Source organism: Lissotriton helveticus, chromosome 1_1 (assembly GCF_964261635.1).
Source record: "Lissotriton helveticus chromosome 1_1, aLisHel1.1, whole genome shotgun sequence".
In the NCBI taxonomy this organism is placed as follows: domain Eukaryota; kingdom Metazoa; phylum Chordata; class Amphibia; order Caudata; family Salamandridae; genus Lissotriton; species Lissotriton helveticus.
Window position 1 is genome coordinate 1,323,154,579 of NC_136057.1, and position 26,983 is coordinate 1,323,181,561.

A 26,983-nucleotide genomic window follows, 5' to 3' on the forward strand; every position below is an offset into this window, starting at 1 on the left:
AGAGCAGCACGCGGGGAACAGATTAACTGCTATAAATGCCAGCAGCACTGAAGGAGGCAAGATTCGAAAGGCAAGGGTCTTATTCCAAAGCACCCATCTAGTTAAACATTTGCCTCAACAAGTAGCAGAGCCCACTGCCCGTCTAACATAATTTCAAAGTGCATGAGGGAAATGACGTGACGTCAGACGGTTAGCAGTACTGTCAAAGATGTTTGCCCTGTAGGTGATTAAATGGCAACCCTCTCATCATATAAGAGCTTAGTGTACCCAACGTCTTATTAGACCATACATTACTCAGCAGAACTGGGAACAAGCAAGCAAGCTCAGTCACTGTTCTCTGTCACTGCCTGCAGTTCTTTTCCTTCACATCACACGTGCAGACCAGAGATCTTTTCCTGGAGAGCGCCTCAGAAGCTGTAACCAACTGCAACATCTACGAAAACCCCTGGAGGAAGTCCCGGCAGGCGTGATGCCATTGAACGCAGTGATCCAGCACAACCTAGAAGCCACTGCACAGCAGGAACCCAAAACTAGACCGTCTTCTGAAGTGCTTTCAACTGTGTGCTCCATTTAGTTGCAACTGTGAAGCAAGTGTGTTGGTCCGAAGCATAAAACAAAGCCTCTCTGGGCAGGTGCTGTGTGAAAGAAATATAAACAGATGCTTCTCTAATGCCTACATGGAAACAGGTAACTGTAACAGGCAAGGAACTTCAAAGTCCATACACTGACAACTCATCACAAACACAAACTTTCGTTGTATTACCAGAAAAACGAAGCACATTCTCTCTGCCAATTAATATTCAGAATCATACACAAGAAAACCTAATCGTCATGCAGCGTAACATGTTGGCATTTCAATAGTAAAATAACCAGGCACGTAGTATGTCCATAATGAAAAAGTGAAGCACAATTCCTAATTTCCGTGACAATCCAGGGGTGTACTAGATAATCAATACTGGCAAACGTGACATTGACAACATTCAACAAATGTAATAAAACAGCACCCACGTGTAGCTTGTGGCACTAGGAATCACAAGAAAGAGATAAATATTGAACTCGAGGTGTACTTCTTTGGCCAATTGCCCCAAAGAGTTAAGCCCATTTGTCTAAACAGTGCAACACTGATTTAAATTAAGAGCAACGCGCGCTGGATATGGCTACAACGTAAAAAGCAAATGAAGGTCCTCCGTTAGTATTCTTTACATTTAATTGCCACGTTCGTATATTATAAATTACACATATTGACCTTAAACGAAAAGGGGCTGTACATCATTATATTTACACCACGACAGCCTAAATGACTGACTTATACCAAATAAGGTCAGCACTTTTTCGACTTCACACACCATCTGTTAAGTATCCATTCAATTAGAGTTGTCTGTGTGTAGTGCAAAATTCACACCTCCCAGTGGCAAACACATCGAGATCACAGAACCAGAGACCGCGTCGGACCACAAATATGGGTTCCTTACGGCCCCATCAAAAGAACCGCATGCCCTCCATCGTGACATAGCAACTACAGTCGCTTCCTGGGGCTAACGGGCTACCGTAAACACCTGCTGATTTCAGCACCCCGGCCGCTTAAACGCCTGAAATAGGATCTTGGCACGGCGCCCGCACACTTCCTCGCCGCTAATGTGAACGGAGAAGGCATAATTATGTATACAGCGTCGGGGGGGTGCTTAGCATTGCAAGGTCGGCTACGAATACATCACAGAACAATACGGATCACGGTTACTTTGACTAGACGCCTGGCAGGTGTGGGGATATCCCCGGCGCAGCTTCGACAGCGAGCCGAGCGCGTGGGTATTCCAGACGGAGCACACCCCAATAGGCACACAGTCTTTGCCTCGGGTGACCTGCCCGGCTGGTGGGGGCTTGCGAGGAGCGATGAGCAGCCAGAAAAAGGCACAATTTCCACCATCAGCCACAGCGAGGGGGGGGGGGGGGAAGTACTCTTCAGATCTCCGTATGCCTGGCTTCGGAGATCTGAAGAGAGGGAAGACTGCAGCTGGGATGAAAGGAGGAAGACGAGGGGCATCCTCCCCGCACTCATAATTCCACACCCAGCCGGCCCGAGGGTACCAGGACAGCATCATCAGTCTTTGCTAGTAAGCACCTATGATTGTGCAATGCTGTATATCTGAGACATCGATACAGCGCAGAATTTCGCTGCCACCCTGATAACTGCACCAGTACCTCACCTCCACCATAACACTTCAGGTGTGTATATGTATCTGCACCCCAGTTTCAAGCCTCCATCTCAACCTTCCATATGCCACTCCAAGGCGCTCTTGCAGCTCAATTTTCAGGGAAATCACATTTTACTGATAACCAATGTAAAGCAGATAGCGCGAGCAATCACCCATTCTGAATCCTGCATTCACGTGCCTCTCTGCATGTCAGACACAGTCTCGTGCACCCCTTATTCGATCTCGAGTACTTCCCTTCCCTTTAAACTACACATTTTTAGTCACGCCTATCGTTCTACCACTACTAAAAGCTTCGTCAGTAAGATTTGGGTGTGGGGGCTTCAGATTTCACAACAATCACGTTGGCACATAGTGTTAAAATACATTTTATGACAAGCAGGGCACACTATAGAGGCTCAAAGGGCAGGAGAAAGGGAGAGGAATGGGGTACTAAGTGAGTGAAAGCACATTATTTTGTGAAATAAGCAACAATTTGAAGTATCTCCAAACAGAGAGAGTGTGTTTTTGTCTGTGTGTGGAAAAAATCATGGAGAAATCAAACAGACACCTCACCATACTTAAAGCACCTGCACCCAACTATCACAAAATATATTTATTAGGTGGGTGTAACACCTCCCCTTAAGCTACGCCTCTGGCTAAAAGGTAACCAATTACTTTCTGGCACACCAATGTCTTACACACCCCGAAGTTCCCCTACTCGTCAATGGCTGCTCACAACACGTGGCAGTAAAGTAATGTACCTCGTGTACCCAGTAGAGTACCTCCGTGTTTACATTACATCAATATATTCTCACATCCTAAAGATATACTGGCAATGCTTAATGGCCTTGAAATACATCCTTTACAGCCAAAGTGTCCACCACATCCGAATTAATATGGTGAACCCTCAACATTAACTAAACCTCAGCCCTCTTCGTCTGTTTTACTCAAGTGTTTCCTTTTCGCCACATGGTTTTCCTCACATCTTAACATTAACCACATCCTAACAACTCAATGCATCCATTACTTCCCAGCAGTCACCAAACCTTCGTATAACATCTCAAAGTATCCTCGATATCCTACTATTTCCCACTGTCTTTCTGCACACTCACGATTCTCTCAAATCCTGTTTAGGAAGATATTTTATTTGCAACCACAACATTTTCCTCACAGCTATTAGCACCTCAAAGTATCCTCTCGGGTTTTTCTCTCAAGCAACGTTTCCCCTCACTGCCAGACTGTGAGACATCTGACAGCACCCCACTTTTACATTTGCGAATTATGTTCTTTCATCCGAACAGTTTCATCAACATTCACGGTAATCAATGTGTTCCTCAAACATCGATTACTTAGTAAAGCACCCGGCTTCTGTCATATGCATCCTCTAATGGCACCCACTGACTCCATTCCCTCACGTTTGTTCTTCCAACTTTAAAATGACACCTATGCTCTTGTTTCCAGACTATTAGCTTCGTCCTGGCAGTCCAAAGGTCAAGCACCCTATTCCCAAAAAAGGCACTCCCCACTCAAATGGGATGCGGACAACTGACCCACCCCCCTATCCATCACTAGGGTGGGGGTTAGCTTATATGTCCCCTACCTCCACGTGTTTTCAGTTTGGGGGGGCTCAATGAGCGGCATCACCCTTTATTTCGCCTGGGCTTGCCTCAGATGTCCCTTTACATTCCTCAGAGGGGTTAATTCCCTCCGCATCACCTTCAGAGGAAAGCTCAGCTCCATGGCACTTTGTATTATTACTCCAAGAACGGTGGGATGTTATCTACCACCATCGCTTCTGTTGGGAATTCGCTAGCCTCCAGTACCATCGAGTTCTCTTACCCCCACACCTTCATCAATCAAGTGAAAGTGTCCTTGCGCCCCTTCCCTTCACCCTCAGAGGGGTGTCCTCCCCACTCGGTCTTCCCTCTCTTTTCATCCGGACACTATTTAAACCGCCCCATAGCACTAGGGAGGTGTCCTGTACATCCCGTACCTCATCTCCATCATTCTTGAGGCTTATCATCTAGTCCATCTCCACCACGACTTGTGAAAGGGAGGAGGTGCTGGTGTCTGGCCTTCTCCTTCACTCACTGCTGGGGGCGGACTTTCAGCCCGCCTCCCTCAATCTCTTCGTGGGGCTGTTCTCTGGCAGCCCACCTCCTTCACTTGATAGGGGAGGAGCGGCCTTTCCGGGGGGTGCTCACCTACAGCCCCCCATTCCATTTATCGGGAGTGGGGGGCGTGTTCCTGTGCCCACCCCTTCACTCCACGAGAACCCCCCTCTCCCCCACGCACACCCACACTTTGCCCCAGAGCTGAGCTCTCGGCCAGCCCCTTTCCTCTCTCTGGGAGGGGAGATGCTATGAAGACCCCGTTCACTCCCTAAGAAGGTGGTTGGTCTTCAGTCTACCCTCTCTTTCTGTGGGGTGCTCACCTGCACCCTCTAGGGTGCTTCCTCAGACCACCTCCCTTTGATCCTCAGAAGGAATGGCCTGTGGCTCCAGAGGCCCCCTACATCCCCTTGGCGGACACTCACCGGCTAGCTTCATGCACTCCTCCTCCTCCTGCTGCGCCGCCGCAGCCCCGGGTACATTGTCCCCTCGCAGACCCCGTCCTCCCCCGGCCTAACCCCCCCTCCTCCTCCTGCAGCGCGGCTCGCTCCCGTGCAGGCCGTGACGTCACCCCTCCGGCCGCTTAACTGCAGCCATCTTGCGAGTGGCGACGTAGGTTCCGCAGGAAAGTATTGGTTGGCAGTGGCTGGATGGCCGTCTGACGTGCTTTGGCGAGTCTGAGCATGTGCAAAATCGGTATGAGAGGTAGCTATAAGATGGCTCCCTAACAGGTACAGGTCTTGGGTCATTCTCAAAGTGTACTTTTGATGTACCAGGTTCTCTGGTGATTGAGAACAGATAGGAACGACATCATAAAAGTACGTGGTATTTAGTTTCTCTATTAACCTACATTTATTACGGGAGAAAGATGAGTCAGAAGTGTCGGCATGTAAGTACAGCCGATTTCTTCACTTTATAAATATACCGATATGATGTCACCGACTCTTGGTACTGTGTTAGCGCTATGAAATTCATATTTACTGGAAAACTCAGACCCCCCTATTTCGTTCAACCATTGGTGCTATATGTGCACCAGCAGATGGACCGAAAATTATAACAGATAATTAAATTGCCCACCACCATCATAATGATTACTACTGGAGTTGCAGCGTTGCCTTTGTCTTTTTTTTTACTGGCATGACCAGTATTTTAATGTCCCAGCAAGTAAAGTGTTAGGCATATCACCTAAAGCCGGTATTTTGTCCCCTTATCAATACATACTTAAAACAGCACATATTGTATTGTAATTGTAATTGCATTTATATAGCGCTTACTACCCCTGACGAGATGTCAAAGCGCTTTTTTGGCGGGTAGCACACTACTCCGGGACCCATAGAGGATTAGTGTTGAATTAGTATAGTGAAACATTCAAGTACATTTTAAGTGGTGGATAGGTTAGTCAGTTAATGGATTTGGAATGATAGCAGAAGGATAGAGGAGGAAAAAAGGTTTGTATTTATATAGCGCTTGTTACCCCTGATGGGGGTTGAAACATGCTATTCAGGAAGCCCATAGAGCAGTGGTTCCCAAACTTTTGACTCCTGAGGACCCCCACTGAATCACTACTGGAAGTCGGGGACCCCCAAGCAATTTTCAATAAAAAAATTTAAAAAGGTAATTCGCAAAAAATACACAAACAAGTACGCACCAAACAAATACTTGCATTACTAAAGCTTTTATTATTTTATATTGAAAAATATGCAAAAATCAAAACATTTTAATGGGAAGGATGGTGCTGCATCTCGGCTACTAACTTTTTAAAGTCCCAAACCTTCCGAAGATCCATGCATCCCCTGCGCCCCTGCTCAATGCCAGGAACAGCAGCCAAGCATCACGCATCAGACGTATCTCGCAAGTGAGAGATGCAGCTAGCCAAGTGTGTACAGTGTGTGTTAATTTGGTAATGCGAAGATCTGACCATCGCCACATTGGTTTTGCACTCTCTTCAGTGCTCTTTGGGCAAGATAATCCCCAACTTCATGCATATAAACTGACTGCCAATGTATTTGTTTTTAAAAAATGGGTGGCAGTGATTTCATATTGGGCACCCGAATGCGAGTGTAAATGCCAGTAGTTCTGAAGCGCCTTTGCGTCTTTTAAATGATTGTTATGCTGTGTTTGTCAGACTGGCCTGTAGGGAAACCCGCAGATAGAGAGACAGAACTGTGCTCATAGTTGTTGAATGTCACTCCAAATTACAGCGAAATTATGAAAATGTCACACATAAGCAATTTGAAACCTTGGCAGCTATGGCCAGTTCATATCTGGGCATCACACGGGAGACTCCTCTGCTCCTATCACATTCCGCTCAGTGCAGTACAGGGGCATTGTTTTGCATTACGACGCTGCTGTGCTGTTTACCATTTTCTGAACAGCACCAACGTTTTGCAGATTGTTGATATGGGGTGCTCTGCTGTTATGACTTGGATTCATCTGGCCAGTTTGGGTTCGGTGAGTAAGAGGTATTACTCCTCCCGCCATCATGGGTCGCATACACGCTCCCGGGTAAGTGGGGTGTGAGGGCTGTGAATATACCGTGAAGGGGCCACGGAACAGCGGCTGGAGAAACACCTCATGAGTGCGGTATCGGACAGCGAGCAGCGTGGAAAGGGGTTTTGGTTTGCGGGTGGGGGGGTGTGGGACTGAGGCAGCTGGCAGAGCAGAAAATAAAAAAGTAATAAAGCCACTTTATTAACATTTTATATTTCACTTTTGCTGTGCCCGCACCAGGGAGGTGGCGACGCTCCTCTGCCCAGATGGAGTAGCCACCTTTGCTTCCTGCACAACACAATCCTTAGAAGCATTTGAGAAATAACGAGGAGAAATATAGATGTCCCTCCTTGTTGCAGCATTTTGGCCCATCCCCAGGTTTACAAACCTTTGTAAATCTGGAAACACTTAAATCTCTTGGTGGATGCACAGAAAATGCCATGTATGGAAATGTAACATAACGCAGAGCAAGCAACTGTCTTGCATCACATTTCTTTACAAAGCCACGCATTTCCACCCAAATCAGACCTTGTGTGGCTTTGCAAATTTTAATGAAACCTTTGCATTGCCCTTGCGTGACCCAAGGACCACTCAGATACTTCATAAATATGGGCCTTATTGTGCAGGCTAAGCATTAAGGGGCAGATTTACAATAAGTGTCTGCTGGCTTTAGAGCGCTTGCTATATTGAGCTCTCAATGTAGACTTGATGCTTCTCACCGCGCTCGTGTATTTTCTTCATGATAAACCCACGTGTAAATGTTCAATAATGATCATTAACACCGGGGACACTTGGGAGATGTCACGTTTTCCCACGTGTGGTGTGAGCATCTTGTTCCACAGGCTTGCTCTCAGTCCTATTACTGACTGTTGCACTTTTTAAAGGGAGAGAAAAGGTATGTAAAGCGCTCTGATACCTAGGGGTAAAGCTAGCGCTATATAACACTTTTAAAATTAAAATAAAATTAGGGCACAGGGAAGTCCCCACCACAACGTTTACAAAAGTGCTATTCTTAACCTCTGACTCTCAGCTGGATCAAACTGAGAAAGGCCTGAATGTGAAGAAAGTGGTTGTCTGTGGAAACTGCTTCAGTGCATCAATCCTCAAGCCATGAAATCCTAGGCCTTCGTTATATTAATTTATAGTCAAGTGTGCAGCAGATGAAGAGACAAGAAGTAAAGGGGAAGGGTCATCAGTAAATAAGATTGTACCTGGAAATATACAGTCACTACTGGGTATGGTTTAAGAAGCTTTTGCAGTCAGCGAAAGAAAAAGATTAAAATCAGTGAATCATTTTAACTTCAGTGCAGTTGTGACAAGCGCACTTATTTACACATATAATTACTCATCTGGTATGCTGTAGTCCTGAGTGGATGCCTCACAGATTTTGGACTGCTTTCAAATATACACATGCAAACACGCACACACAAATCAAACACTTACATGCAGTCAGTTCCAGCCTTCAATGCTCTTCAATCTCGCCATGCAGCAGTTAGCAAAATGCCCTGGGCCTGATAACAAACAGAACAGGAAACGCACGCACTGCTGTGCAAGCTCGACGTTGGGTGATGGGCAGAGGTAAAGAACACAATTTAAGGGCAATCACCCTTCAGCTTGCACCTTTAGCTGAAGGGTGATTGTCCAGATTTCACTGCAGTCTTGCCGCCCAGGCCCCAGGCGCCAGCAACATTAACACCTCTCCTGTACTGTGCGCCTGGGGGCCAGATTGTATTGCATTCTTGCCGCCCAGGAGCCAAGTACATTCACACCTCATGAGCGTTTCGTTTTTATATGACCTTAGGCACTCAAGTCCTGCGGACCCCCTGGGAATGTGTCACGGACCCCTGGGGGTCCGCGGACCACACTTTGGGAAACGCTGCCATAGAGGATTAGTGGTGAATTAATATGGTAAAATATGATAGTCATTTCAGTGGTGTATATTAGTTATTTGGAGTGAGAAGGATAGGGGAGGGATAAAAGGGGAAGAAAGGTTTGCATTCATATAGCACTTGTTACCCCTGATGGATGTTGAAGCGCTTTTCTGGCGAGTAGCACGCCACTCCGGAACTCATAAAGGATTAGTGTTGAAAATTAGTATAGTAAAATATGAAGTAATTTGAGTAGTGGATATGTTATTCAGTTATTTGGGTAGAGAAGGGTAGGTGGCGGGATAGTGAAGGGAAAGAGGTTTGTATTTATATAGAGCTTGCTACTCCTGATGGGGTTTTGAAGCGCCAGTAGCACGCTACTCTGGAACCCATCAGGATTAGTGTTGAATTAGTATGGCGAAACATGAAAGTAATTTTAGTGGTGGATATGTTAGTCAGTTATTTGGATTGAGAAGGGTTGGGGAGGGGTAGAAAAGAGGGAAGAGTTTAGAAAGGTTTGTTTTGGGGGATCGGTATAGTAAAAGAGGTGTAAGATGATGCAAGGAGGGGTAGAGTAGGAGAGAGTCTAGAAAGGGTTATTTTGGGGATCATAGTAGTGGTATGGGGTTTGGGGTTAAATGAGAGAGTGGATGTAGAGGATATATTGAGCGAAGTATAGGCTGAGAAATAGGGAAGTGCATTAGATATGCTAAATTAGAAGAAAGTGATAAATATATAGATCCATAAGTACATTGAAAGTATATAGATGCATAATGGAGGTATGTATATTCGGCAGCATTTCTGGCCCTGGCCAGTCTCGAACAGGCTCAAACAGGCAACTGCCCTGCCCTCTCCGCCCTTAACAGGCTCAAACAGGCAACTGCCCTTGTCCTCTCCCCCCTTAGCTGAGATGCCCTAAGCCTGGCATTTTATAGCCCTAGTAATTAGGTGACCCTGTCAGCCAATGGGAACCCTAGCCCGAACACTATCCAATCACAACACTAGCCCTAAAAATCAAGAACCAATAGGAGACCAGGGCCTTAAGCCAATCCTAGCCCTAGTGTAGGCACCCAATCAGTTCAAAAACCCTATTCTCTACGTACAATAGATGCCCTGGCCCTGCCAGTAGTCCCACCCCAAGTCCAAGCAACCAATGGCACAGGAAGCCCTTGTCCCTACTTCCAACCAGTCCAGAAAGCAATCACACCAGAAGCCCTAATCGCTACTTCCAATTAAAAGTCTAACCCTAGCCCCATAAACCAATAACACAGGAAACCCTAGTCCCTACTTCCAATAGAAATCCTAACCCTAGCCCTAGTCCCAACCCTACATTGATTGAATCACAGACCCAGAAACCAATCAGAACACTCAAATACCCAACCAATGAGGACACTAACCCTAATCCAATAGACACATCAGATACAACCACCAATCAGTGTACACATGTACCAAACAATATCAGACCATATAAGGTCCCAGCGATCTCAGACAAGGTTTGCTGGCCAGGGAGTTGGAAGCTGCTTTTCCTGTTCAGAATCTCCTAGGAGACAGACAGGCTCAACCCACACTTTGGACTTCTGCAGGTAAAGGCCTCACTAACTTGAAATCTAACACAATTGTTTGAATAGAACATTACTCCCTCTACTGGCCACAAAATGAAGTGCACAGTCCCTAGTAAACACAGTTTAAACAGCTCACAGAAGCACCCTCTGATGTAGAATATCCCTGTTGCGGGGTGGGGGGCTGGTTTTACTGGCCTGTGAACACAAAATGGTGGCTGGGGGTACACTGTTTTAACATACAGGTCTTAGCACAGAGCAAAGGAGAAATTTGGAGGGAAAACTGAAAGTCATCAGCAATGAGAGGGAAAAACTACAGAGTTTGGACTGCAAATCCCATAAGCACGTTAAATGGAAGCAATCATGGGCAGGAAAAAACACAAGTTTAAAACAACAAAACAGGTGATAAAATATCCAATCACAGGCAGGTTAAAACTACAATTTTTTAAACTGTAACAACCACAGGCAAAGACAGAAATCACAGAAAGGGAAAATCGTTTTTTTAAATACTTTTGTTTTGGAGAAGAGACAGAACTAGTTTTATATAAAGTAGTATTTAAGTAATATGTCCAGGCCATTGCAGAATCTTAAAACGTAAACGAATGGCCGGTATTTTCCTAATGGAAAGGCGGCAACTAAAGCGATTATGCATGGGTGGTGATTCTGGGGCTGCCTTGCAGATCAACTCATTCGTTTGCATGCATGATGATGCATGTGCACAGATGCATCATTGCACTTTTCTTTGCCGCTAGTGAGCATCAGCAGAAAGCTTTTATTGCCCTTATTTTGCCAATGCTGAACAGCATCAACAGAAAGCACTGGCAAACCCAGGTCTGCATTGGCAAATCCAGAAGGTGAGAACTTTTGGATTTGCCAATGCTTCTTCTACTACAGCGTTAATCCCTGTCAGGACACATTTGGGGGACCACATGTCAAGCAGGTGTTACTTGGCTTAAACTGTGGAGGTTGGGGCATTTTATCACAGGTGTTCTGTGGTCCATCCTACAATAGCACTGCAAACTAGGCCAAATAATCCCTTCTGCAATTGGCTCGGAGAGTACTGTGGATGAGCAGTTCAAAGCATCTCCCGAGCAAACCCGAGTCTGAACTCAATCAATCAAACAATAGGCAGAGTAAGTGGATTTCCATCCCAGTGTTTTTCTTTAAAAAAAAAAAAGTGAGTACTTTTTTCAATCCAAAACATAATACGGTACATACAGGATAAGTAGCACTTTCTGGATGCAAACTACGAAGTCTATGGAATTTACTACACAGAGAAACAAAGTCTTTGAATTAAGTGTAGATGCAGGCTAACTTTGGTGAAGTACAGCAGATTTCCTGTATTGTGTGACGTGTAGGTTTGTCAGTCATACTTGACTATTCAGTTCTTGTATATGGGTTGTGGTTTTTTTAAAAGTCCCACAAAAGTCTGTTTAGCAGTCAATGGGGCTTATTCACAAGCTTCATTTTGTAGTACAATAGTAGTACTCATAGACTAAAATACTGATTCCAAATGTATGTACGGAGACCTGCGCCTTGGTTATCTTGTCTGTTTGGAGAGCTCCACACACATAGCCCTACATTTCAGTAGTAAATGTGAGAGGGACTTGGAGGAATGGCTGGGAAATAAAGAATACTTACTCCCAAATGAGAAGGGTTTAGGAAAATTTAAGAAGTGGTTTACAGCGAGACATACTAATACAAACATACACACTCAAATGACTAATACCAGTTATTTACAAACTACAATTCTAAAGTTACTAGAGCCCCAAAAGTGCCAAAACAGTTGTAAATGTACTCCAGCCCCACCTTGGAGTAAGTCAAGCACCACACATGGCCACTTACGGGTACTGCAATACATTAATTTAGTCGACTGGCTTTAACTCCTAAAAGAGTGAGTCGGAACACAAGTCACACAAAAGCCCAGAAAAAAGAACCAACAATAATTCTATGGTTTCCCTTTGCTTTACATTACAGAGCGGGGCCTCTATCTCCTGAGCCAGGTCCACGTGAGGTGAGGTCCAGTCCCTGGTCAAGCTGGGTGAGCATATAAAATTATTTTAAACGAGCACTAATTTGAAGAATCAAGCAAATAAGAGAGCTATTTTGGAGTAATGTTTAATTTATTTTTTCCATATGCCATCTGCATTCTTTGATGCGGAGGATCAGTACAAGTAGGTTGTATTCGTTCCAACCTCTTATTATGTCTGTATTTGCACTATGAACAGTCTTTTTTTATACATAATTTTTTCACCTTATGTTAGCATACACTTCGTTTGCAGTAGCAAAGTTTGAGAGCAGAGGCCCTGAAGAAAGCCGAGGGATTTTGTTCCCAAGTGGCTGAAATATGTTGGCCTGATTTTTGCAGTTATTTGTTGAAACTGCCCCTTGCACTGTTCTGTTTTTAAATTAGAGGGTGAGTCAATATTCAAATAAAATGTCTTGCCTTTTTGCCTCATCACCCTGTTTTAATCACCACTTTTTCTGTTTTGCACTGCACTCAATTCCCTTGTGATCTGAAATCTAGAAACACATTATATGTTTCTTTGTCTAAGTGATTTTGGGTTGGATCCAATCAAGCTAACTTCCTTTGGAATGGTAGAAGGTCTCTATGATCAAGAGACACACCATCCCGAGAGATGGATGACCAAATGATAAGACTGATCACTATGATACATTGATGGGAATCCAATAAGTTGCTTCTGGATCTCACTAGTAATCACTCTACTTTTGCTCTCTTTTTACTCTTATTCTTTTTGGTTCTTTTTTCCGGGCTTTTGTGTGACTTGTGTTCCGACTCACTCTTTCAGGAGTTAAAGCCAGTCGACTAAATTGTTGGCTTTTAGACCCCCGGTTCTTTGTGTTAGTTGTATTGTAGTATAAGGGGATGGGAAACTGGGCAGGTCTTTAAATATCCCTGTGACCCTATATCTCTCTGTGGTGTTTATTGTTGTCTTTGAGCAGCTGACGGCTGTGGGTCATGATTTGATAGATGACTACACTATTTAAGTAGTTAATTCTAACTACAGTTGTGAGTTAGTATTGTTTTGTTGATTCTTGATAGCCTGAGTCTGGCTGTTTCCCGGAGCTCTTCTTTGCTCTATTTCACTCACATTACTCGCACAAGATGGCTGAAATCAGTAGATTAGCTTATGATGGCACAGTTTACCAATCAATACTTGATAGTATGCCAAGAATTTTGGAGGGACTCCCCATTCCAGCAGTGGGGGCAGTGGATGAGTGGGCAAAAGTCCTTATTCTTAAGAAATCACACTCACGCACACATCAGTACATGGCGCTGCTATGGCAGAATATTTGAGGGCCAGCTGTGCTCCTCCAGGCTTAAAAGTGACCAATGCTCCCCGTTTGTTTTTGCATGACAAGGCTTTTCTCAAAGATTGGTCATTAATAGCCTGGCGCTGCACGCGCGACTGGCTTATTTGGATCATTAGTACAGCGAAAAGAGTAGCACATTTTAATTGAAATTCAATTATTGGAATCTCAAATTAAAACTACGATTACAGCAACTCTTTTCAGAAAACAACAAGAAGAGTCTAATAAAAAGAATTTAAGGACTCTATCTTACAAACTAAGATAGATAAATTAAAAAAAGGTCTAGCTAAATTTAAACACGAACGGGTCTACCCTTACACAAGTTAATACATACTCTCCACCTGAATTTAAGAACAACGGTAAGAGGTATGGGTCCAACTATTCAGGCTCTAGTTCAGAGGGGAGTAGTGTTTCTGAGACTTCAGGCACACCTAAACAACACTTTAGAGGATGGGGGAGATTCAACAGATTTAACAACCACAGAGGACACCCCTCACCACATCTGCAACAATGGTGGCCACCAACACCTTGGGGTTACCCTTCTCATCCACACATCCTTTTCATCCCCCTATGGCACCTTTCTCAGGATTCCCTACTGAATATAACAATCGGCCTTTTTTAGGGTTTGGCCCTCGGAGGTCGCAAGGCAAAAGAAGAAACCAACAAATGCAGGTTCACTGGGACGAGTCGACGGGTCCGCACGCAGGGACACGGAGTCAAACCAGGAGGAACCCACCTCAAGCAGGGACCTCCTCGAATCCACCCTTGTAGAGAATTTGAGAACCAAGGTGTTAAGCAAAGATGAAGAAACTGTCCTGAACAGAGGTTTGGGTTTTGTGACCACATATAATGGGGACCCATTTTTGTTCCAATGTGAACTGGCCAATTTTTCCGTAAGCTGAGACTCCACTACTTTTTTAAGGATAAACAGTATGGAGAATCTGATCAAATGAATGAGAACACTGGCCTTAAGAAACGGTCTACGTTTTATCCACCGACACATTCTGTACCACCTCAGGTACAGACCTTTGAGAAGGCAGTCAAAGACGATATTGATAAACTATGGGAGACTCATCAGAGTACCTATAAAAACGTATCTGGGCAGGAACATCAAGCCTTACGGATGTTATCACAATACCAGACCATCACGATCAAACCTGCCGACAAGGGCGGTTCTATCGTGATCTTAGACACTACCGACTATAGGGCTGAGTGTCTCCGCCAATTGAGTGATAGGAGAGCTCATGAGCCTTTGACACAGAATCCAACAGAGAAATTGAGCAAGCCTATCAGTATTCTGGTGGAAGAGGCCCTCCGCGAGGGTTGGATTACTTCTCGCGAGGCACAATTTTTGCAGACTAAACATCCTGTCATGCCGTATTTTTACATCTTGCCAAAAGTGCACAAACCCCAAAGACCACCACCGGGGAGACCTATTGGGAGACCTATTACTTCAGGTCAAGGCTCAGTTCTTGAACCCTTATCCACCTTTGTGGATCATTTTCTGAGGCCGATTGTGCAAAAAATGCAGACGTATCTACAAGATACGAAGGATGTATTACGTATGATACCAGATATTGAATATGATACAGAGAGAGACTTTTTAGTCTCTTTCGATGTAGAGTCCCTTTACCCCAGGATGAGACTTTAGAGACAATCACGTCCATCCTGGGGGAAGCTGAGTTGAACACCATCTCTCCGGTCCATTTCATTATGACACTTGCCAGGCTGGCCATGAAAGACAACTTTTTCCGATTTGAAGAGACCATCTACCTTCAAATCTCGGGAACCAGCATGGGAAGCGTTTTTGCGCCGAGCTTGACGTATCTTTACGTACATTCCTTTGAGCAACAACATGTGCTGACACCTGCCAATCCGTTTTTCACGTCGATTCGATGGTGGAAGCGTTATATAGATGACGTGTTGGTAGTGTGGAGAGGAGATCGGGAGTCAATCTTACAGTTCCATCAATGGCTCAACACCAGGAATTGATACTTGGGATTCACAGTAGAGATTAACAAAGAAAGATTACCTTTCTTGGAAACCGAGGGATTTTGTTCCCAAGTGGCTGAAACATGTTGGTCTGATTTTTGCAGTTATTTGTTGAAACTGCCCCTTGCACTGTTATTTTTTTAAATTAGGGGGTGAGTCGATATTCAAATAACATGTCTTTCCTTTTCGCCTCATTACCCTATTTTAATCACCACTTTTTATGCTTTGCACTGCACTCAATTCCCTTGTGATCTGAAATCTAGAAACACATTATATGTTTCTTTATCTAAGTGATTTTGGGTTTGATCCAATCAAGCTAATTTCCTTTGGAATGGTAGAAGGTCTCTATGATCAAGAGACACACCATCCCGAGAGATGAAATGATAAGACTGATCACTATGATACATTGATGGGAATCCAATAAGTTGCTTCTGGATCTCACTAGTAATCACTCTATGTTTGCTCTCTTATTCTTTTTGGTTCTTTTTTCTGGGCTTTTGTGTGACTTGTGTTCCGACTCGCTCTTTGAGGAGTTAAAGCCAGTCGACTAAATTCTTGGCTTTTAGACCCCTGGTTCTTTGTGTTAATTGTATTGTAGTATAAGGGGATGGGAACCTGGGCAAGTCTTTAAATATCCCTGTGACCCTATATCTCTCTGTGGTGTTTATTACTGCAATACATCCACATAGAAAACAATGGAGACAGGACATTATAATACCCATTAAGAACTGGTAAATAATTGCATAATTTCAAAATGTAATTTATATAGGCTCTTACAAGCAAGTTAACAATAAACATAACTTTAAAGTAGTATAGATTGCAGTTATAATTTCAAATACATTTTTCTAGTTTCTTTATTTTATTTTTTTGAGCGGCTCTTCATTGAGTTTTCCATAAACTAACTACAGCCCTGAACTCGGTGGTCGTCAATAACATAGTGCTTCTTGTAATGTGCACCAAGCTACACCTAAACAGCTTACAATCAGAAAAAGCCACTTGTGCACTAGCTGTCCATACGGAACTATTATCTTATTTCATTTTTCGGAGTCATGGTTTAATCTTCTTAAATCAATGTCCATTTTTATATAGAAATGTTGTGCAGTTAAGGAAAGAACTGCCTATCCGTAATCTAGTGGCGTGTGATTAGCAATATATTGCTAAAGTTAGATGGAGGTCTCAGGTGATCACGAGACATGGCAGTCATCTTGGATACGGCCTTACTTAAACTCCAACCTAGAGCGAGTCGGATGTTTGGCCTCAGTTATACCATTAGAGAGGATGTTTCTGCCCAGCATTTTGCCTGACTAGGAGTCTTGAAGTCTTGCTACGCTTTAGCATTTCACAGAATTTGACAACTCTTGGTGTCTTACGTCTGCCTTCATGCCGACAAGACAGAGCATCGAATAAAGGTCAGTACACTAACTTAAAAAAAAAAATTGTCAATTAATTACAAACATAAAAAAAGAACCAAAGGAAACTCTTAAAACTTAAATCGCTTCAAGCAATCATATATATTTTTGTCATGAAACCAGACAGTGATTCGGTCGTTCTGAGAGTTTAAGGATACAAAGGAACTAAGAGACTACTTTGAACCATAAAATAAAAATTTTAAAAACACATGAAAACAATCTGTGACAGTAACAGTTGTTTAGTGTGTTCACAAATTATTTCTATTGGATTAAATTAAAGAAGTAGGAAAAGAAGTTTTAGGATGTTACTTTCAAGAGCCCTGTGAAAGAATGTTGCTAAGTGCTCAGTTATAAAAAAGGAAACATTAGACAGATAACATTTTAATCACTGTCATCCCCCTCAGAAGGAAGACTGAACATAAGTTGAATACTTAAGCAGGCTTCTTATCCTCTCCCATCCATACCCAATCCGCACACACAAGGCAATCCGATAATAAAGGGGTTGGTTATGCCCAGGGGAGTAAGGGACTGATGGGACCCATTTCACTCCTGCAGCAAGCACAACATTTCAGGTGAGTGGTTCTTGACAGAAAGCCAAGCCACACATTTTTTGCTGCCTGATTCACATGTATCTGTGCTCAAGTGATCAGATAGATATTCAGGACCTGTCTATCTAGCACTTTCAGTATAGGTCGCCAGCTATGGCTGATATTCCAGATTCCTCGGCAGCCATTCAAGCGAAGTTACAGACCTTGAATCAGGAAAAATCTGACGTTAAAACGTAATTACAAAAATTTCAACCATGGAGAAATTAATTGAGTTGTCCTCCCCAAGTAGGCTAGACCACCGCCCAGAGCAGTTTGTTCCCCAGTCCAAGTGTTTTTTTACCCTAGATTTTAGTCAAACGTTCCTAGTTTCGGGCTTCCTGAAGATCTGGACTGCACTGAAGATAAGTAGTGGACTTCTTTGGGGTTTCAGGTCGTAGGACTCAATGTGGAGATGCTCTCTTTCTCGCAGTGTCCGAATCCAAGCATGGGTCCAGTATTTATAAGACCGTGTCCAAGATGGCGACCTGATTATTGCTGGACTTAAGGAACTGTTTAATAGCAATCGCTGCCCTAATGGAAGTTGCCTGCACAACAGTACAGGCCCCAGAATGGAGGCCTAAACAACCTACAAGGGTAGAAGGAAGCAGGAAGAGAAGGCAGGGGGTCATGCATCTGTGGTAGGGAGTGGAAAGGGCAGGGGCTCATGCATCTGTGGTGGGGAACAGAAGAGCCAGGGGGACATGCATATGAACAGTGGAGGTGTATGGAAGTAAGGGCGTGCCGTGGTGTACAGGGTGCAAGCTAAGCGTGACGTGACACAGTAACATTACTCAAGGCTTTCCAGGTTAGTTGAGGCGGTTTCCCAGCCTAGATCAACCCCAATATTGTACAGTGTAGAGTAATATTGGTAAACAAATATATATATTTACTTAGGTAATGTCACCATCTTAATGATAGCTGTTCTACCAGCCAATAACATTGGGAGTGTGATCCACCAGTTCACCTGTGTATTTAGTTTGTTCAAGACGGGCCCTAGTTATCACAACGTCTCTCTCCCTGTGTATATGGATGCCTAGGTATTTAATCAAGTCACTGTGACATTGCATGAAGTATTTATGCTCAACCTGCGGGATAGCAGGGATGAGAAACTAAATCCCAGGTTTTTGCCAGTTATTAGTATACCAGTAAAATTACCAAAATTAGTAATTTTCCTAGTCACTGAAGAGAAAGTGAATGCTAGATTTTTATTAAGTAGAAGGCTATGGTCTGAGTATAGAGAAATTAGGAACTTTCTTGGCTTCTGGCGAACAAAGCATTTCCTCTATGGGAATCAAACTCCCTCAGTCAACTACCCAGTGGTTCTAATTGAGTGGCTTAAAATAAGGGTGAAAGAGCACATGTTAGACATGGCATCCTTGGTGTTGTTTCCCTTTTCTTTTTGCCTCCTCCTCCTGTATTTATGATGCTGTGCTGGATTTAATTGTTGCTGGCTTAGATGCTTTTGGGCACTTTGCACCTGCTGATCAGTGTCAAAGTGCAAGTGACCCCCATGAAAACTGTTATTATGATTGGTTCTCCCTGAGTGGCATATTTGATTTACTGGTAAGCCCCATGTAATGTGCACTACGTGTGCCAGGGCCTGTAAGTCAAATGCTACTAGTGGGCCTGCAGCACTGATTGTGACCACCACATGAGTAGCTCTGAAACGGTATCTCAGGCCTACCACTACAGTGTCTGTGCACAGTTTTAAACTGCCATGTCAACCTGGCAAGTGCACCCACTAGCCAGGCCCTAACTTTCCCTTTTCTTACGTCAGTCACCCCTAAGGTAGGCCCAAGGTACCCCTGTGGGCAGGGTCCGGTGTATGTGAAAGGTAGGACATGCCCTGGTGTGTGTGGCATGTCCTGATAGTGAAATACTTCCAATTTAGTTTTTCACTATTGCAAGGTTATCTGTTCCCAAATGATAGAATGGGGGGGAAGGGGTCGGGGGTTGCTTATAACATCTTGTATGCACAACTACTCCTGGGAGCGAGGTAGGAAAATAAAGTTTAGTATGCCTGAACTCAGAATGTTAAAATCCATATGTTAGTAAGGGTGATTTTTACATTCTGTGTTTGAAAATACCACTTTTAGAAAATAGGTATTTTCTTGCTTAGCCATCCAGTGTACCTCTGCAAGGATTTGTATTGACTGTCTGGCTTAGGAGTGACAGGGGCTGGGGATGGGCAGTGGCTCCAGAGAGTCTGGATGAGTCCGGGCTGGGCTGAATAGACCTGGACTGCATTTAGAGTAGGGGGAGGAGATTTCCTTTCACCTGAATGGGCCTGGTCTGCCATCCACAATGCTGTCTCCACCTCCTGCCAGGAAGCCGCACCAGAGAGAACAGAACTGGTTTTGACTGGGCACAGGGCTGCACTGCCACCAGAGAACAACGGATTTTGCTGCATAAGTATTGGGGCCCAGACCCCAGAATTTTAGACCATCCCTGGAATTCAAGAGGACCCTTTGCCAAGGAGAAGAGCTGGAGAGACTGGGGAGAAGTATTGCCCCTTTGTAGTGTGCTGTGTAGGGTTGGCCTGCAGTTGCTTTTTCTGCAGAGGAAAGGAGAAGGACTTTGCCGTGTGCTGTGTCCCCTGCTGGAAGGAGATATCTCCAAGGGCCTGTGTGTGCTGGCCTCCTCTTCTGAAGTCTCAGGGAGCCAAAGACTTCAGCCCCAGCTCCCCAGAACTTTGCTGCTGTGAGGTCTGACCTGCCAAGAGGTGCCTGTGCCAGTTTTGGACCTCTGAAGGTTGTTGCTGCTGTTTGGGAGCTAGTAGGAAGAAGAAACTTGAAGAACTGTAAAAATTCACGCATTGCTCTTCTTGCTGCTGTTTTTCCGATTCAGCACAATAAGAATTTCCACGTATCACCGTGCCAATGCAAAAACAGACGCAGCGCCTATCGCCCCCACAAGAATCGAAGCATTGAGGGATCGCAGCTGAAGAAAATTGACACAGCGCCGCTCAACGCTGCCGAATAGATCCCCGACGAATCCCGGATTTCCACGCATTGCATCTGTGCGGAAAGTTTTCCTGACTCATCACCTGCGGACCGAAACCATCATGAAGAATCGACGTATCACTCCCCATACAGACTGGATTCGACGCAATCCTTCCTCTGCGTGCAGCTGGACTGTCGCATCGCCTCCCCAAATTCTCGGGAGTTGCTGCATCTTTTTGTTTCCTAATCTGCAGCTGTTTGGCCTTGTGAATTTTGACTCAACTACAGGTACTTTGTGTAAAAGTCACGCATCCATAGTTTTCTATGGTACAAGTTCTTGCAACCTTTTGAAAGTCATATTTTTAACTGTGTATGCTGGATTTTTGTTGTTTTGGTCTTGTTAAGTTTAGATACAGATATTTTATTTTTCTAAACTGGTGTGGCGTCCAATTTGTGGTGTTTTCACTGCGTTACTGTGAGTGTTGGTACAAATACTTTACACATTGATTGCCTTTGGGATAAGCCTGCCTGCTTGTGCCAAGCTACCAAGGGGTGAGCAGGAGTTATCTAAAGTGTGTATCCCCCTTACCTTGACTAGAAGCATGGGTCCCTATTTGGACAAAGGTACCTACCTCTGCCAACTAGAGACCCCCATTTCTAACAGGACACCATTGTCAGGTATCCCTACATATGGTCAAAGGCGCACTTACTCAACCATTAAATCTCAATCTACCAACAGGAATGGTTGAGCGAAGTTTGATTACGTTTTTCAGAACTAAGGTCCAACCTGTGACGGACCTAGAATAAAAAAGGCCTTTCATATAAAACAAATGTCTTCTCAAAATCTCGAACCACCAAAACTGCCCTCACCTCTGGTCAAAGCTGGTGGATAGGTGGTACAAAAACGAGTGTAAATTGTGACTTGACGCTCTACCAGAGATAAATCTGGGTTGGTCTGGAATGATTAATGTATCCTTTAACGGAACAAGTTTGCAGGGCATCATTCCAGTTAATTATTTGTTACCTTTGTTCAACAGGATCAGTGGGCGAAAAGACTGCCATTATGTATCATCCTTATTATGTTTAAACAACAGTGCTGTGGTAATGGTATTTCTATTTGTTATCGAAAATTGTCCTTTCCTTTTGCCTCTCAGTAGACTTCGAGGAGAGGCCAACAGGTCTTTGAATTCTATATTGGGGACAGAGGCGAGGATTATGCATCATTCTCTTTTATTTCAAACTCCAGCAACCATAACAAACTCAGAAAAATAGATGAACTTATAGCAACAAAATCAACTACATTTCCCTGAGGCATGTCAGAACACTCCAATAATCCACAAATCAGGGGCTGTCACAGTCCATATTTGGCTTCTTTTCTCATGCATTCTTTTCTGCCTGCTCTGGTGCCATGTTTTCACTCTCCTCTGATGTATGCCTTGTCTGGGGTATTGCTACCCCCACTACCTGCCCATCAAGGCTTTTAACTAGTTTATTGTTGGGGAATCTTGCATTTTCTTGTCTTACCTGTTTGTTGCAGAGAGCGGCTACGTGCACACAATGTGGAATTCTCCTGCAATACTTTGTTGCCATGGCTGTGAAAGCGAGTGGGTGAGTTTTGCCCCAGAGCCACTTGGCTGCGTTCTCCCTCAAAGTAAGGTCAACTGGCCATCGGGGAACAGTGACAGGCCTTATTGGTGACTGTGACACTCATGTCTGACCATCATCAAAGTGCCAGGAGACATGGAACAGGCATGTCGCCTTCAGCCATATGCCATTCAGGAGACCATTTCAGGATGCCACAGGCAGGCAGGGGCTACTGGTCCACAACCATAGGGATTGAGGATTTTCACCACTGCTGTCCCAGGGACTGCCCTACTATGGCTCTGCAAAGTGGATCAAGTACAACCCTTTCTGCAGTTGACTTTCAGTAGGAGTGAGGGTGAGCAGTCACAGCCTTCTCAGGAAGGGTAATGTGGGGGTTAATCAGGCTAAATAATCAGTACCACCCCCAGTTGCACACTAAGATCAGTGTCCAAACCAGTGTTTCTCTCTGTAGAAAAGAGAAGTTCTTCATTATACAGAATGCCTACACCCCTCCTTGGAAAAGATGGTAGCCCAAACGCCAGAAATAGATAGCACTTTGGCAACCTTTAGGTCGCAATAAAAGGACTAACATGTCATGGAGAGCCTGTAAAGGTGAGCTACTTGACATTGCCAGGCCCCTCATGGAGATCTTCCTCATGGCAGAGGAGGCTGAGGCCCTGAAAGACTTATTTAGCTGGACTTCTTTTCGTTTGCCCTGTTCCCATCATGCACTGGGACAGGAACAGACTAATTTGCATACAGCCAGGTTCTGAAACTGGGATGATGCAGTGAGCTAAAAAACGGTGTTGGATCTAGCCCTGATCTCTTGACTGGGTGAGAGTTTTCTGCTTAATTCAGAGACTCTGTCCATCACCACCCCTTGTTGTTAATTATTTTGTCCACCCTAAGCGTGGAAGGGTATGCTCAGACATGAGTCCCTTGCTCACTGCACCATCAGGATTCAAGCAAGCCGGGCCGAAGAGGCTGAAATGCCAGAAACCGGTCCCCGGTAGCTTGTTTCCTTTCCAGTGTAAGAATTGGCTTTGTAGTTTGGTTTGCCCTGTTCCCATCATGCACTGGGACAGGAACAGACTAATTTGCATACAGCCATGTTCTGAAACTGGGATGATGCAGTGAGCTAAAAAACGGTGTTGGATCTAGCCCTGATCTCTTGACTGGGTGAGAGTTTTCTGCTTAATTCAGAGACTCTGTCCATCACCACCCCTTGTTGTTAATTATTTTGTCCACCCTAAGCGTGGAAGGGTATGCTCAGACATGAGTCCCTTGCTCACTGCACCATCAGGATTCAAGCAAGCCGGGCCGAAGAGGCTGAAATGCCAGAAACCGGTCCCCGGTAGCTTGTTTCCTTTCCAGTGTAAGAATTGGCTTTGTAGTTTGGTTTGCCCTGTTCCCATCATGCACTGGGACAGGAACAGACTAATTTGCATACAGCCAGGTTCTGAAACTGGGATGATGCAGTGAGCTAAAAAACGGTGTTGGATCTAGCCCTGATCTCTTGACTGGGTGAGAGTTTTCTGCTTAATTCAGAGACTCTGTCCATCACCACCCCCCTTGTTGTTAATTCTTTTCGAGCAGGGCACAGTTAGCGGTTTGATTTTCTTAGCAACACCAACTGTGCTATATTTACACAGCGTAGACACTGGTTGCTCATTGTGATTAGACCCAAAGCTAGGGGCCTGACCACCTTATGGACAGGCAGCTTGAGAAGTCCATCAATCGATATGTGTAGAGTCTGCCTAATCACCCACGAGGGTATCCTGGCACTGCGTTCTTGCTGGTATCAGCCAAAAAGCCAGGTCTTGAGTCCCTTTCTGATTTTCGGGAGATAGGATGATGTTCGTAGGTGGAGGGAAAGGTCATTCTAGTTCTTGGCAAGGTAGGAGAAGGAGCGTCCTCCACTATGGCTTCAGCTGATGCAGGGATTGTATACGAGGACAACAAAGCACAGGTGTCTGGTGGATAGGTAGAAGTTAAAGCGGTGGTTGATGCATGCTGGTCCTTGGTCATGGAGGGCCTTGTAGGCATGTATCAACACCTTGAATTGGCAAATTTTTTGGATGGGTGCCAGTGGAGGTTCCTGAGGTATGGGGCAATATTTTTCTTTTTTTTGGGTACGTCAAGGATGATCCTGCAGCTGAGTTCTGTATTGTCTGAAATCTCTTCAGGAGTTCACACCAGGCTTTGTGCCCTTGAATAAAGGCGTTTTTTGGGTCAAAGATTTTTGTTGCGCTCAGGCAAAAGAAGGGCAGCTTGATGGACACTTGTTCTCCAAAAAATCCCAGCAGTCCCAGGCCCTTAAACAGAGTCCATAGTATCAGGACAAAGCCATAATCCACAGCTTACTTCCTTGTGGAGAAGTGTGGCTCAATGGTTAGAGCGGCAGACCCTGATGCAGAGGTCTAGCCCGGGACCAGGGTTCCATTCCCCGCCTCGGCGGGTCTTGGGCTCAAAATTCCACGGGCCTGATAATTCTCGCCTCAGTGCATATTCCAATCATGGAGTCCCACTCTGCAACTCTGGGCAATAGCTTGCTTAATCTCCACAAAGGCCCCCACAACGCTAAGGATGCCTGGCCTCCACCTTGGGGGTGCCCAGGAGTGGACACCTCACAGGAAAAGCCAGGATGGGTTCCACAGCGGTATTCGTACAAGCGCCTTGAGACCCTTGCGGGTGAGTAGTGTGCTATACAAGTATCAATTTACATTGGGGTGGAGGGGCTCTGCACCTGAGGCTGTGGATCTTTAATTTAAGGTGGGCAGTTAATTTCCTGAGAGACCCCTCAACTGTCTTCAAACGTTCCCCCCCGTATCTGAGGTTGGAGGGAGGATTGACAGCTTTTACTGTACCAAGGCAAAAGCTCATATAACGCCTCAGTGTTGCATACCATTGCAGGGTTCTGCATAGAGTTTTATGGTTCCCTAAACCAATGGCATGGACCTTGCCCACTGGATTTCTTTCAGGAACAGAGGAACAGAGTGTGTGTGGAGTTGGTAGAGTTATAAGCCAAAGAAATTGTAGTGTACACGTCTCTGCACCCGTGTGGTTCCCTGACTGACCTTTTTCTACTAGAGAAGAAGGAGAAAGGGTTCATGCCCGTGATCATAGGCATGACTAGATGTTCAAGCTTGACCTCAAGGATCCATACTTGGTGGTTCCCATCTTTGAACTCCATCACTGCTTCATTAAGTTCAGCTGAAGAAGACAAATCTTTGAGTTTGTGGTCTTTCCCTTCAGCCTCTTATCAGTGCCTCAGTGTTTTAACCAGCTCCTTGGCTGTCATGGAGTTGCTCAGAGCCAGAGGCCTCAAGTTGATAATATCTCTGAATGACCTCCTTCAGATGGACCAATCACAGGATCGCTTTAAGATGTACCTAGCAGACACAATCAACCTGCTTCAGAGCCAAGGATTTTTCATCATCGAGGGGAAGTCAGACCTGATTCACTGCCAAGCATGTGCCCTCTTGGGCTTCATTATCCACTCAGTCCCAGCCACTCTTCTTCTTCTGAAGAAGAAGGTGGATGCCAATAGATAAGACCTGTGGAAGTCACTCTCCATGGACAGGTTCTTATTGGGCAAGCTCGCCTAGGTGGTAGGCCTTTTGTCATCCACCATCCAAACAATCCTCACAGGCCCTCTCCATTACCACGCTCTGCAAATACTGATAGCTGTCCATATCAAGCAGGGCCTGAAGTGCTCAGAGCTTATCTCTCGTCCAGTGGAAGCCAAGAGATTACCAGTAATGGCGGTACCACATGGAAGCCTGGAATGGAATGGCAAGCTTTGGGAATGTCCAAGATCTTATCATAGAATCAGATGCCAGCATTTGTGGGGTGGGGCCGGTCAGAAGACACATTGAGGCTACACATCATTTATCTCAAAATCACTGGCAAGGTCCTTTGCAGTCAAGAGCCTGACAAAGAACCAGGTGACCTGCTGCATCATTCTGTGAATGGACAACATCTCGGAAGTCAGGTATGTCAACTGCCAGGTAACGGTGGGGGGGGGGCAAGTTCAAGATAATGGCCAAACTGGTCAAGGTTTTTTGGCACTACTGCCTAGACAGACAGCAAAGGTGACTGAGCATTTATTGGGCCAGCTAGTCTCATTGTGGACTGAAACTCCAGACAGCTGGAGGGTCCCAGTCAACCAAAAGTGGACTCCCAGATGTTTCAGAAGTGGATCAGTGGGGCCTGTGTGAGACTGACCTATTTGTTTCTTCAGCTGGGAAATTACTTCAGTTGGTGCCCTGATCCGGAAAATTTAGCAGTGGATATGTTCCTCTACGAATGGTGGACACCTTTGTGGAGACCTCAAGGTTTCCAATTCCTCTGGAAGTTACCTTCAATTCTCCAATCCTTCTCTCCCACAAACGAAAAATTCAGACAGATGTGAAGTGCGGGGGATCGCACAAACTGGTGCAGGAAGACTCCATGTGGCTCATTTTTCGGGCAGGATTTTCACTCTGGTTGGGGTTACTTTCAATATTTCCAGGCTAACTAAGTACAACTCCTGAACTATTACTTGTCCAGCCTTCCCGGATTCTTCCAAAATCTTGGGGCTAATAAGGAAATGACTGTGGAATGTTCAATAATTCCTGAACTCCATCAGAAAAGCCCTTTGGTGTGCCCAACTATCACAAAATTAGTTAGCTGGATCATGGTTGAGATTGACATCAAGACATCCTGTTTTGTGGCCCATTTGTTTCGGGAGGTGGACTAGACGATATCATGAATGCCTTGGATAGATTGGTGGAGATATGTTGTTTGGTCGGCAAGCTCAACTGTACACCTCCCCCTGGAAGGTCTGCTGGCAAGGGAGCATTCCCTTATCTGCAAGTTGTTCAGAAGAACCCGGTTGTCCAAGCTACATTAATCCAGATACTCTCCCCTTTGAG

At 44.9% G+C, this 26,983-nt stretch overlaps 1 protein-coding gene and 1 long non-coding RNA gene across 9 annotated transcripts in view; one reads left to right on the forward strand and one right to left on the reverse strand.

Annotated features, from left to right (window-relative positions):
• WIZ (WIZ zinc finger) overlaps positions 1–5,030 on the reverse strand; it is a 731,163-nt gene extending 726,133 nt beyond the window's left edge. For all 8 annotated transcript variants that reach the window (XM_078681999.1, XM_078681984.1, XM_078682013.1 and 5 more), the window contains exon 1: positions 4,729–5,030. The gene's annotated coding sequence lies outside the window, so the exon portion shown is untranslated. The remainder of the gene's footprint in view (positions 1–4,728) is intronic.
• LOC144823496 (uncharacterized) overlaps positions 1–26,983 on the forward strand; it is a 95,398-nt gene that overhangs the window by 15,611 nt on the left and 52,804 nt on the right. Inside the window, exon 2 of the long non-coding RNA XR_013608805.1 lies at positions 12,198–12,261. This is a non-coding gene — a long non-coding RNA (uncharacterized LOC144823496). The remainder of the gene's footprint in view (positions 1–12,197; positions 12,262–26,983) is intronic.